Source organism: Lactuca serriola, chromosome 9, assembly GCF_051521515.1.
Source record: "Lactuca serriola cultivar US96UC23 chromosome 9, Lser_US96UC23_V15, whole genome shotgun sequence".
In the NCBI taxonomy this organism is placed as follows: domain Eukaryota; kingdom Viridiplantae; phylum Streptophyta; class Magnoliopsida; order Asterales; family Asteraceae; genus Lactuca; species Lactuca serriola.
In genome coordinates, this window is record NC_136416.1 from 193,645,850 (window position 1) to 193,656,899 (window position 11,050).

Here is an 11,050-nt window from a genome sequence, read left to right on the forward strand (position 1 = left end):
AACTAGTTAAAATACCAAAAATACCGAAACTGGACTGGAAGTGAAAGAGTCGCAATCTATCAAATATTCATGCAAATCTTTCAAATGTTTTGAAAACATTATCCTAATCTATTCCTAGTTGAAACCAAAGGCTACTAGCTCCTACAATATAACGTTTATGAGACACATTTCAAGACTTATTCTTACAATGTACCTTTACATTTTTCCTTAGCAACTGTTGTATAATGTTCGGTTTTTTAAAATGTATAACTAATTTGTTTCAAGTCAAAATCACTTGATTTTTTTTAGAATGTAATTTGGAGTTTGTAGTTTATTTTAGAATACAAAAAATCATTTTTTTGTTATATATTGAATCGTTAAGAGACCCTAGAAGACAAACATATCAATGTTGAGTATTTTTTGTTTCAACAACTTTTATATTTTGTCCCGATCTTTAAAATACGCAGAACTCGCTCGTCTTAAGTCATAACTACTTGGTTTTTTCCCCATATGTAACTTAGGTAGTGTTTGTTTTTTGTCTGCACATCTGCGTAGTCTCTTCTGTCTGCGCCACGCATACCACGCGCAGACATTAGCATTCGCAGACTGTTTGTTTTTTTGAAGACTGCAGACCTAAAAATGTCTGCGCGCCCTCTTCTTGGCGCAGATGTGGACCAGAGTCTTCTAACATCTTCTAGCCTAAAAAAACATATATATCTTAATTTTTTAAAGTTTTTTTTTTAATTTATATTTTTTCCAATTTTATTAATGATAAACAATTTGAAAAAAAAATTACAAAACTTAAAAAAACGTTCGACGATACAAACATGATATTTTTGACAAATTTATAAATAAAAATTTATTACAATAATATTCGTTGAAGTTGTTTATATAAATATGAAAAAAATTATAATATATTTTTATATTTTTTGCCAAATTTTGTAAAACATTATTTAATACAGTATCGTCAGTTTCTCAAGAAAATATTTATGGTACGTTTTTAATGGATTTACTTGAAAAAATCGAAGTTTATTTCCATCCATTTATGTATCAAATTCTTTGATCACTAATTATAATGTTTAGTTATAACTTTGCAACCAAAGTTGTTGGTTTTTATCAAATATATACGTTAACTCATACCAGTTTTATTTTTATTTTTTATACAATAATACATAAAAATTGATCTAGATTCGTTAATTATTTATAACAAAGTCATAAAAATATTTAAAAAAATCACTTTGAAGTTTAAAAAAATCAGTTTATTTAGATTTCAGTTTATTTTAGTAGCCCACAGATGTTAAAAAAACAAACAGTCTTTTTTTTTTTTCAGACTGCAGACGTTTGGTCCACCGCTTCTACTGCAGAGGTCTACAGATGTGGTCTACATACTGTAGACATTTTGTCTCAGGAAAAACGAACAACATCTTAGGTGCTGTTTGTTTTTTTTAGGCAAAATGTCTGCAGTCTGCGGACCACATCTGTAGACCTTTGTAGTAGAAGAGGTGGACCAAATGTCTGCAGTCTGAAGAAAGAAGACTGTTTGTTTTTTTAATATCTGCGGGCTATTAAAATAAACTGAAATCTAAATAAACTGATTTTTTTAAACTTCAAAGTGATTTTTTTAAATATTTTTATGACTTTGTTATAAATAATTAATGAATCAATATCAACTTTTATGTATTATTGTATAAAAAATAAAAATAAAAATGGTATTAATTAACATATATATTTGATAAAAACCAACAACTTTGGTTGCAAAATTATAACTAAACATTATAATTAGTGATCAAAGAATTTGATACATAAATGGATGGAAATAAACTTCGATTTTTCAATTAAATCCATTAAAAACGTACCATAAATATTTTCTCGACAAACTGACGATATTGTATTAAATAATATTTTACAAAATTTGGCAAAAAAATATATGAATATATTATGATTTTTTTTTCATATTTATATAAAAAACTTCAATGACTATTATTGTAATAAATTTTTATTTATAAAGTTGTCAAAAATATCATATTTGTATCGTCGAACATTTTTTTTTAAGTTTTGTAATTTTTTTTTTAAATTGTTTATCATTAATAAAGTTAGAAAAAATATAAATTAAAAAAAAACTTATAAAAAAATTAAGATATATATATATATCTTTACTATATTATTAAACATATTGCCTCTTTCTTGAAGAGGTACAATATATATTACACTCATTTACAATAATCTTAAGCATATAACACTACACGGATCATATACGTATTACACTACCCTAATCTCCTAAACCACAACAGCCTCCATCAAACCTATTCTCATCCGTCTCCATGGCTGCCGACCTCCCCCACCGAAGACGTCCCATCATCAAACCAAAGAAGATCGAAAAATCTTTAAGAGTTGGCCTGAAAGGAAACTCCTACAAATTCCTCTTCGGAGACCTGAAAGAGATGACACAGATGTGTCAGCGCCTATGGGTTTACTTCTCCCTCTATCTCCCTCTCGCCTCTCTTTCTCTCTTTCAATCGCCATCAGCAGGAAATGGAAGCCCTCTTCTTTCCGTCTCCTTCCTAATCAACTTGACAAGCGTTTCTACTCATGCCTTTCTGTTGATCCCATCCATTTCGGGGAGCCGGATTGAGAGGGCTCTACCGAAATCCTAATTTCAAATTATCAGCAATGGCTAAGCGCGAATTGTCAAGCACATTGAAAAACTTGAAGGTAATTATAAGTCGATTCTTGATTTTTTCAATACTTTTCAGTCTTTACTATGCATAACTTTTTTCTCAATCCCCGATTTTTGAGTTAGGGATAATAATCCTGGTAGGCCTATTCCTTCTACCAAGGTAATCATCATTGATTTTCAAACATTTACTTTGTTTCAAGTAATTATTTGGTTTGAGTTATTCTGTTTAGAGAGCGTCACTACAACTCTGGCATTTTTATATTCGGTTATGTTTACATATATGAAGTTATATCTCAAATTCTGTAGTGTTTACCTTACAGGCAATGTCTATGATGGGCCTTTATGACACGACTTATTGGTTATCATGGCTTACTCGGCACTCACCATCTCCACAACCTGTGGTCTCCCGTCATGGTAGTAAAGTTTACATGTTTCCAATTTTTCGCTTAGGTTATAAGTTTACATCTTTTATGTTTGGCAAAAGGTATACCAAAACACAGGTACAGTATATTTTAAATCTTTCATGACAAAAAATGAAATGTGATATGATATAATGTAAATGTTGTGATGTTGTAGTATGTTGAAGTGGTCCCTGTGTTGACATGTCTTATTGGTCATAATTTCAGGGCATCAGTCGTTTGTGGTGACATGTCTCATCAAGATAGATATTGGGTTCTGAATCAATTCCTTCCAGTAAAGTCACTGTTATTTGTTCCCACAGATGTTGAATCAATTCCTTCCAGTTAAGCTTCATGAAAAACAGAAATAAAACAAGAGTTTTGAATAATTTTATTTATGAATGAGGTGATGATGACATTGTTTCTTTGCAGGGTGGTGAATAATTATGATTTTCTGAATGGTATTGAGGATTATGTCCATCGAAACAGAATAACTAGGAGGCAGGGTATTGGAATAGTTTGGGTTTTGTTGTGAAAAAGTTTGATTTTCAAGGGCATATTTGTCCAAAAATATTAGTATTAGAAATAATAGTAATGATTAATCTGGAGTATGGAAGAGTTTTTTAAATGAAGGGGTATTTTTGGAATAAAATAAAAGTGCAGGAAAAACATGAATACTTTGAGAAAAAATGATTTATTAAAAATTCAATTTTATTCTAATTGATTATAAACTTTCATCCCATGGTGGTGATTTTGAATGCATTTGTTAATCCGAGCCAACGATTAATATAAATGATTCGCTCAAGTACATTTAAGACATCGAGAAAATACAATGACAATATATGATATCTTTAAGCCGATAATCCATGGTTCATAATTTAAATTGAGCCAAGTTCTTAATTTTTCATGTATTCAAAATCTAAACCATAAATTTGAAGCGTCGGACATATATTTTTTTATTTTTAATTTCAATATTTAAGTTTTATGAACCTACATCCTACATCCTGAAAATGTAGATATTCTCAATAAGATCTTGTGGGGCCACTCACCCTTTAGTTTATTTTGGTTTTAATTTTGGTATCAAAGCATTAATTTTCATTTTGCCAAGCTTTGATTTTGGTTATGGCTTGTTTCAGTTTGTGTTTTTTCTCTTTTTTAACAAAACCAATAAAATGTTGAAGTTGACCGTTCAGGAACCTCAAAATAAGAATCAATATTGTACAGATTTTTTTGTGATCCATATTTGATAATACATGTTTATTAGCTCTGATTATCTAAGTAATCGTTTCCAACTTTTACAAAATTGAATTAGTTGTATTCAACAAACAAATATACAACACATTTCACACAACAAGTAGTTTATATGTATCAAAGCAATAACTAATTTTAGATTAAAAGATAAAAATTTATAAAAAATAATATTTCTCATAGATTAAAAGAACCACTGCATCAAACAATTTAACAACCGACACACTCTAATTAAAAATGAAAATGATGACCGTTAATGCAAAACATTGATGAAATTTTATTTCCAAGCAAGAATGAAGTAATTTTACATTTAACCCAAAGCAATATTTTGTACTTAATATAATATTAACCTAAAACAATAACATTTTTTAATTTTCAACCGAAAACATCATATTTTTACTTTTAATAAAGAAAAAACAGTGTAATTTAATTTTTAATCGAAATCAGTAACTTTAAATCATGAACTTTCATTGATTGATTTGGATTAGTGTAGGCTTTCATCGATTTGGATTAATACACTCGTCGCTTAGCGCGGGTAAACGGCTAGTATATATATATATATATATATATATATATATATATATATATATATATATATATATATATATATATATATATATATATGTTTTTTTAGGCTAGAAGATGTTAGAAGACTCTGGTCCACATCTGCGCCAAGAAGAGGGCGCGCATACATTTTTAAGTCTGTAGTATTAAAAAAAAAAAAAAACAGTCTGCGAAGGCTAATGTCTGCGTGTGATCTGCACGGCGCAGACAGAAGAGACCACGCAGATCTGCAGACAAAAAACAAACACTACCTTAACGTTTGTAGTTCATTTTAACTCATTTTTTTGTTACGTATTGAATTATTAAGATGCCTCTGAAGACAGTATATCAAGAGGGTGTTTGGATAGGGAAAAAAATGACAGCTTATTGCTTATTGCTTATTTTCACCACAATAAGCTAATTTAAGTGTTTGGATAGAATGCTTAAAAAATTAGCTTATTGCGGTGGGAATAAGCTAAATAAGCTGATTTTAATAAGCAAGGGGGGTAATGCTTATTGCTTATTGCTTATTGCTTATTAGTCATTTTACTCATATAAGCTGTTTTGTTTGCCAAACACTTCAAATGCTTATTGCTTATTGTTTATTCCCACCGCAATAAACTAATCCAAACACATTTTAAAAAAATGCTTATTCCCACCACAATAAGCAATAAGCAATAAGCTAATTAAGCTAAAAATGCATTTATCCAAACACCCTCCAATTCTGAGTTTTTTTTTTTGTGCAAACCTATAAAAAATTGTAAACCAGCTCACATAACTAGTTTACTCTCAAAAATCAATGAGAACTAATATCGGGTTATCCATTAACCATTGATGACACCTTCCCTTTGAACCATTGGTGAAGTCTCCTAGTCTCCTTTCTCGTATCATTGATGGCGACAATGGTTCGTTCTTTTCTATAGTTTAAAAAGTTTATATATTTTATTTTGATTATCAAACACTTATACACTGAAGGTATTTTTCGTCATCTTCATTCAAATAATATTATATTAAAACTTGGATGATTTTTTTGTATTTATGTTCACTATATTTGGATTACATTTTTGTTTGTTGTTATATATTATTTCAAAAATAAAACATTCCAATCTATTATACAACAAAGATACATAATTAACATAATTGTTGTAGTCATAATTTTTTAACTTTAAATAAACATTAGAAAAAAGACGTACTTGTTCTAGAAACTTTGTTTACTTCCTCTCTTTGTTTTAGATCTACAAAACCATATTTTTTTTAAAGCAGCTCATAATAAACTATAAGCACATGATGCACATGTTTTTATAATAATATAATACTATTTACAACCAAACGAATTTTGGCTCAGCTTTAGCTCAAATTATTAAATGTATGAATCTTTTAAAGAAAATGAAAACTTATTTTACATAAATATTATTATTTATTGCTTTCATAAAAGTTAACTTGGCTCCATGTATTTCGTTTAGGACCAACTTGATCGATATCGTGGAGCCTGACTTCATAAAAGTTAGAATTAGAAGTTTTGAAAATATCAGTTCGTGGTTAAGATCATAATCATAATAATTTTTTAGATTTCAGTATATGATTCAATTCGATAAGCTTAAAAATACAATTGGTTAAGAGTTCATATGGGTAAAAGATTGGTCGTCACAAGTACATGTAAAGTGAATGTGCAACAAAATTGAATTTTGCATCTTGATAATCTATGTTGACAAGGATGATTTATGCTAATAGTTTTCTAATTTTTTGGAAAAAAATAATAATATTTATAGGAATAATGAATAAACTACTACGAGAAGTTGATTATTTTGGAACGACAATGCAATTATAAAACTAACAAGATACTAATAGGGAGTGTTCGACAAAACCAACTGGTAGTGGGTAGCGGGTTCCTTATAGCTAGTAGCGTTTTGTTAAACGTTACGTGAAGTAGCATTTGGATGTGGAGCGTTTTGTTTAAACTAAACGCTAAAAACTTATAGTGTCAAACGAAGTTTTCTATTAAAAAAGAAGCGTTTTGTCAAAAGCTAGAAGCTCTCAAATGCTTCCAAATGCTTCGTGCCGAACACACCCATAATGAAAGTTACAATGGACAAATAGCCATAATTGGATTGTGAAACGAATCAATCCAATTTGATTTACTTCTATTGAAAATCTACAAATACGATTGCAAAACAAATATAATTGGTTTATTTGGTTTGACAAATTTCAAAAGTTGTTTCGATCAAATATTCTAGATGACCCAAAAAGTCGTAAGACTACAACGTCAATGTACTTCTTATGAAGAACTTTGAGAGTAATTCGGTTCTCCCAATTGATGATATTCGGGTAGTAGTCGCTCATGAGATGTCTAGTCTCACCGTAAGACAACTTAGCTCCATATAGAAATCGTAATAAGGCATGAAACAAGAATATGATCTTAAGTCTCAATATAAATGTTGCAACACATTCATAGAACAAATTACATCTTAACATGACGGTTGTCCTTATTAACTATTGTTGGTAATTTGTTTAAATGAGACTCTAATACATATTGCATGAATAAATTGATAGATATGGGTATGAGAGTTATTTCCTTATTGTTGCAATGGGATTGTACAAATTGATGGGACTTTATTGCTTAGGATGAAGTCATAGACAAGACTTAAAGGTTTCTTTTACAAGATTGTCTTTCGAACGTGTCAAATATACATTTTGCAAACATTAGCATTATGTTTTATATAAATTGAAATACTTATTTCTGTGAAATCATATTTAGATGGAGCAGTAGCTACCAATTGTGATGACGCCCACAACTACAAAGCTTTTAAAACATCAAACATTATTTTTTGATTTTAAAGGTAACAATATAATAATTTATATACAATTATTTTTAACTATTGTTATTATAAGTTATTTTAAGCTGCTTGTTTGAAATTTTTTAATGATTATATAAATATATTTAGGAAATATTTTAGTTAAACTGATATTACAATTTAGTTTTCGCATTTATCACTATAATTTATCACATTTAATTATTTACAAAATATTATTTGGTTTTTTAGTGGAACTGAAATTTATATTTAAGTTAACACTGTAATGTTATATTTAAATTAAGAATTTAAGTATTTTGTTCAAACTGTTCAAAAGTTGTAGCTTTAAATTGATAATGGTTTACATGCAACAACATTTTAAATCTAATAAATTAAGTATAATATGTTAAATTTAAAGATATAACTTTATAAATAGAAGTAAATATATTATTTTAAAATTGAAATTTAGTCTATTTATGATTGCACTTTAGGTTTGATATTTATTTAACTTTATTAACCAACTTACAATCATTATTAGAAAGACACTACAATTTATCACTTTTAACTATTTATAAAATAATATTTGGGTTGTTTAAGTTAACTAAAATTTATATTTAAGTTGAGCCTATAATGTTATATTTTAATTAATAATTTAAGTATTTTATACAAATTGTTCAAAAATTATACCTTTAAAATGATAATGGTTTACATCCAACAATATATTAAAACTAATAAATTAAGTATAATATGTTAAAAGTTAAAAAACATAATTTTATAAGTAGAATTAAAGATATTATTTTAATATTGAAATCTAGTTTATATATGATTACACTTTAGATTTGATATTTATTTAACCTAATTACCAAATTATAATTATTATTATAAAGAAAATTGAAAAGTCATGGGAGTTTCAAATGAATGTGGTGAAAGGAAAAAAGAATGGGGGTTTCAAATGCATGAGATTCAAGAAAAAATGCTAGCTTTATAAGTATGTATGATTAGATGTAAGTTTTTTTTAATATATATTTAATGTAATTTTGAATGTATTAAAATAAAAATTAATGTGCAATAAATATACCTATCAACTTTTAAATTTATAAACCTAACTACTTATCTACTAATGCACCTATAGGCAATGTACATAGTCAATTTATAGTATAGTAAAGTAAGTTAGGTATCGAACATAGGCAACGAGATTTAGCTAATAATATAATTACTAAAAAATAATCTAAAAACAATAACTAAAAAGAGGTTTATTTAATTTTGCGAGTTCATATTAACTTAACTAAAACTACGCAAACACTCAACTAAGAACGATTGTAATCAAGATTATGAGAACACTTTCGTTTAGCTTCAAATCCCCCCCCCCCCCCTTTTTTTTCTATGGATAGTCTCGAAACATGGATTTATTCGGTTGGTTACCAATATTAATATAACTTGCAGTCTTGATCCGGTCTCCTAATATTTTTACCAATTCATGAACACAAGCAAACACATAATTGATTATTAAGGTTAATTGGGCTATGTAAGATATATCTAAGATAATTATTTATGATCAAGACAATTAATTAAACACAATTATTATCAAATTATGTTCTCTAACACAACTAAAGTTGTTACCTTTATTACTTAATCTAAGATTTGATTAATCCTATCTCCAACAATTTAATGATCATAACTACTAGGTAAACAAGTTCATGCAATTCAAATGGTCATTAAACTACACTTAACTTGAAGCAAAGCAACAAGGATTTAAACTTTAACATGCTAGGTAATGATAATCAAACACAAGCTTAAACCAACTTCATAAAATCCATTAAAAGCAAGAAATTAACACATAATATTAAGGTTCATTTACACTAAATGAAAGCTTAATGATTTTGCTACTGATGGCAGAAAATAAACACAAAAACACATAAGAATTAGACATGATTAATATAATGCAAACCAAATATAATGTGTAATCTTCAATCTTTTCCTCTCCCAAGGGTTGATTTTCGCAGGTTTCTGGCTTCTGAAATCAACTATCTCTCCAGAATATCACTTCCAATCCTCAAAAGTTGATATGTCCATGGATATTTATAGTTTCCATAAAACATATCTCACATCGTGAGAATTAGGGTCTCACATCGTGAGATCAGTATAAATCTGTGTCTGACAAGGAAACTTGCTCTCCGCGTTGTTATCTTCTGGAATAATCATCCTCACGATGTGAGATTATAGTGATCATGTCGTGAACTTCATTGTTACACGTATGATCAAGATTCTTTAAAGAGTCACGCCGTGGTACTCTCCAGCCACGTTGTGGGGAGCGTTTTTGCTTAATTTTTCTTACTTTTAAGCTCCAATCCTTCTAGGTTCCAATATTTATTAGTTTTGGTCCTTTTCCTTCAAGAGTGTCATCTTTTGCTGCAAAATGTAATTTAACTTAATAAGTACCAAATATCTTTAATTTTAACCAAATTATAGCATAAAATGTATTAAAATTATGCCTAAAAATATGTATAAATATAGCAATATCAAAATACCCCACACTTGGCTCGTGCTTGCCTTCAAGCATAACTTATCTTTTAATACATTACATAGAACCATGCCCACCTATATCACACAAAACAATCTGAATTGAACCCACTAATTATGCCTTACCTCAATGCATGTATTTGTGTCTAAATCCTATTTACCTCACAACCCTAAATACTTACAATCCTCATAAACGCTTCCCACTTATTTTGAAAAACATTCATTTTATGCATCCCACCGAACCCATCCTCAGAAAACTTTCTTAACCTTAAGGTAGTTTTTGTTAGGCTCCAAAGCATACATATGGTAAATTAACCTAGCAAAGAAAAATTACAATAATAATAACTTGTGACAACCGTCAGATTCTGGTCAGGTCAAAGTCAAATAAAGTCAACAAGTCAAACTGGTCAACCCAACTAACCCTTGTGTACTAGGGCTTACATTAGGTAATTCTATACAACTCGCTATTCTAATGAGAAATCATAAATTGAAAAGTTCATACATCTAGATTTCCTTAACCTAAAACCGTGGTAAGTAACGAACCAAGCCGATAAAACAATGTTGCATACTCATTGGGAGTGTGTAAGATCCTTAAACATGGCTTAACGGAGCTTACGGACCTTGCGTTGCGAAGCCAAACACTCACAAATGTCACACATGAAACCTCTCTCAATCATTTTCACTCTATCTCTCTTTATCTAGAAATGTCTGCCAAATCTCTCCAAGAATGTGAAATCTCTCCCAAATCTCTCTTTGTATGAGAAATCTCTCCAAGAATGTGAAATCTCTCCCAAATCTCTCCAAGAATGTGAAATCTCTCCCAAATCTCTCTTTGTATGAGAAATCTCTCCAAGAATGTGAAATCTCTCCCAAATCTCTCTTTATATGAGAAATCT

General features: G+C 28.9%; 1 long non-coding RNA gene across 1 annotated transcript; it reads left to right on the plus strand.

Annotated features, from left to right (window-relative positions):
- Positions 1-2,214: 2,214 nt before the first annotated feature.
- On the plus strand, positions 2,215-3,686 carry LOC145076709 (uncharacterized). The gene is made up of 4 exons (XR_013692766.1): positions 2,215-2,816; positions 2,977-3,070; positions 3,283-3,398; positions 3,487-3,686. It is a non-coding gene; the product is annotated as an uncharacterized LOC145076709 (long non-coding RNA).
- The last annotated feature ends 7,364 nt before the right edge of the window (positions 3,687-11,050 follow it).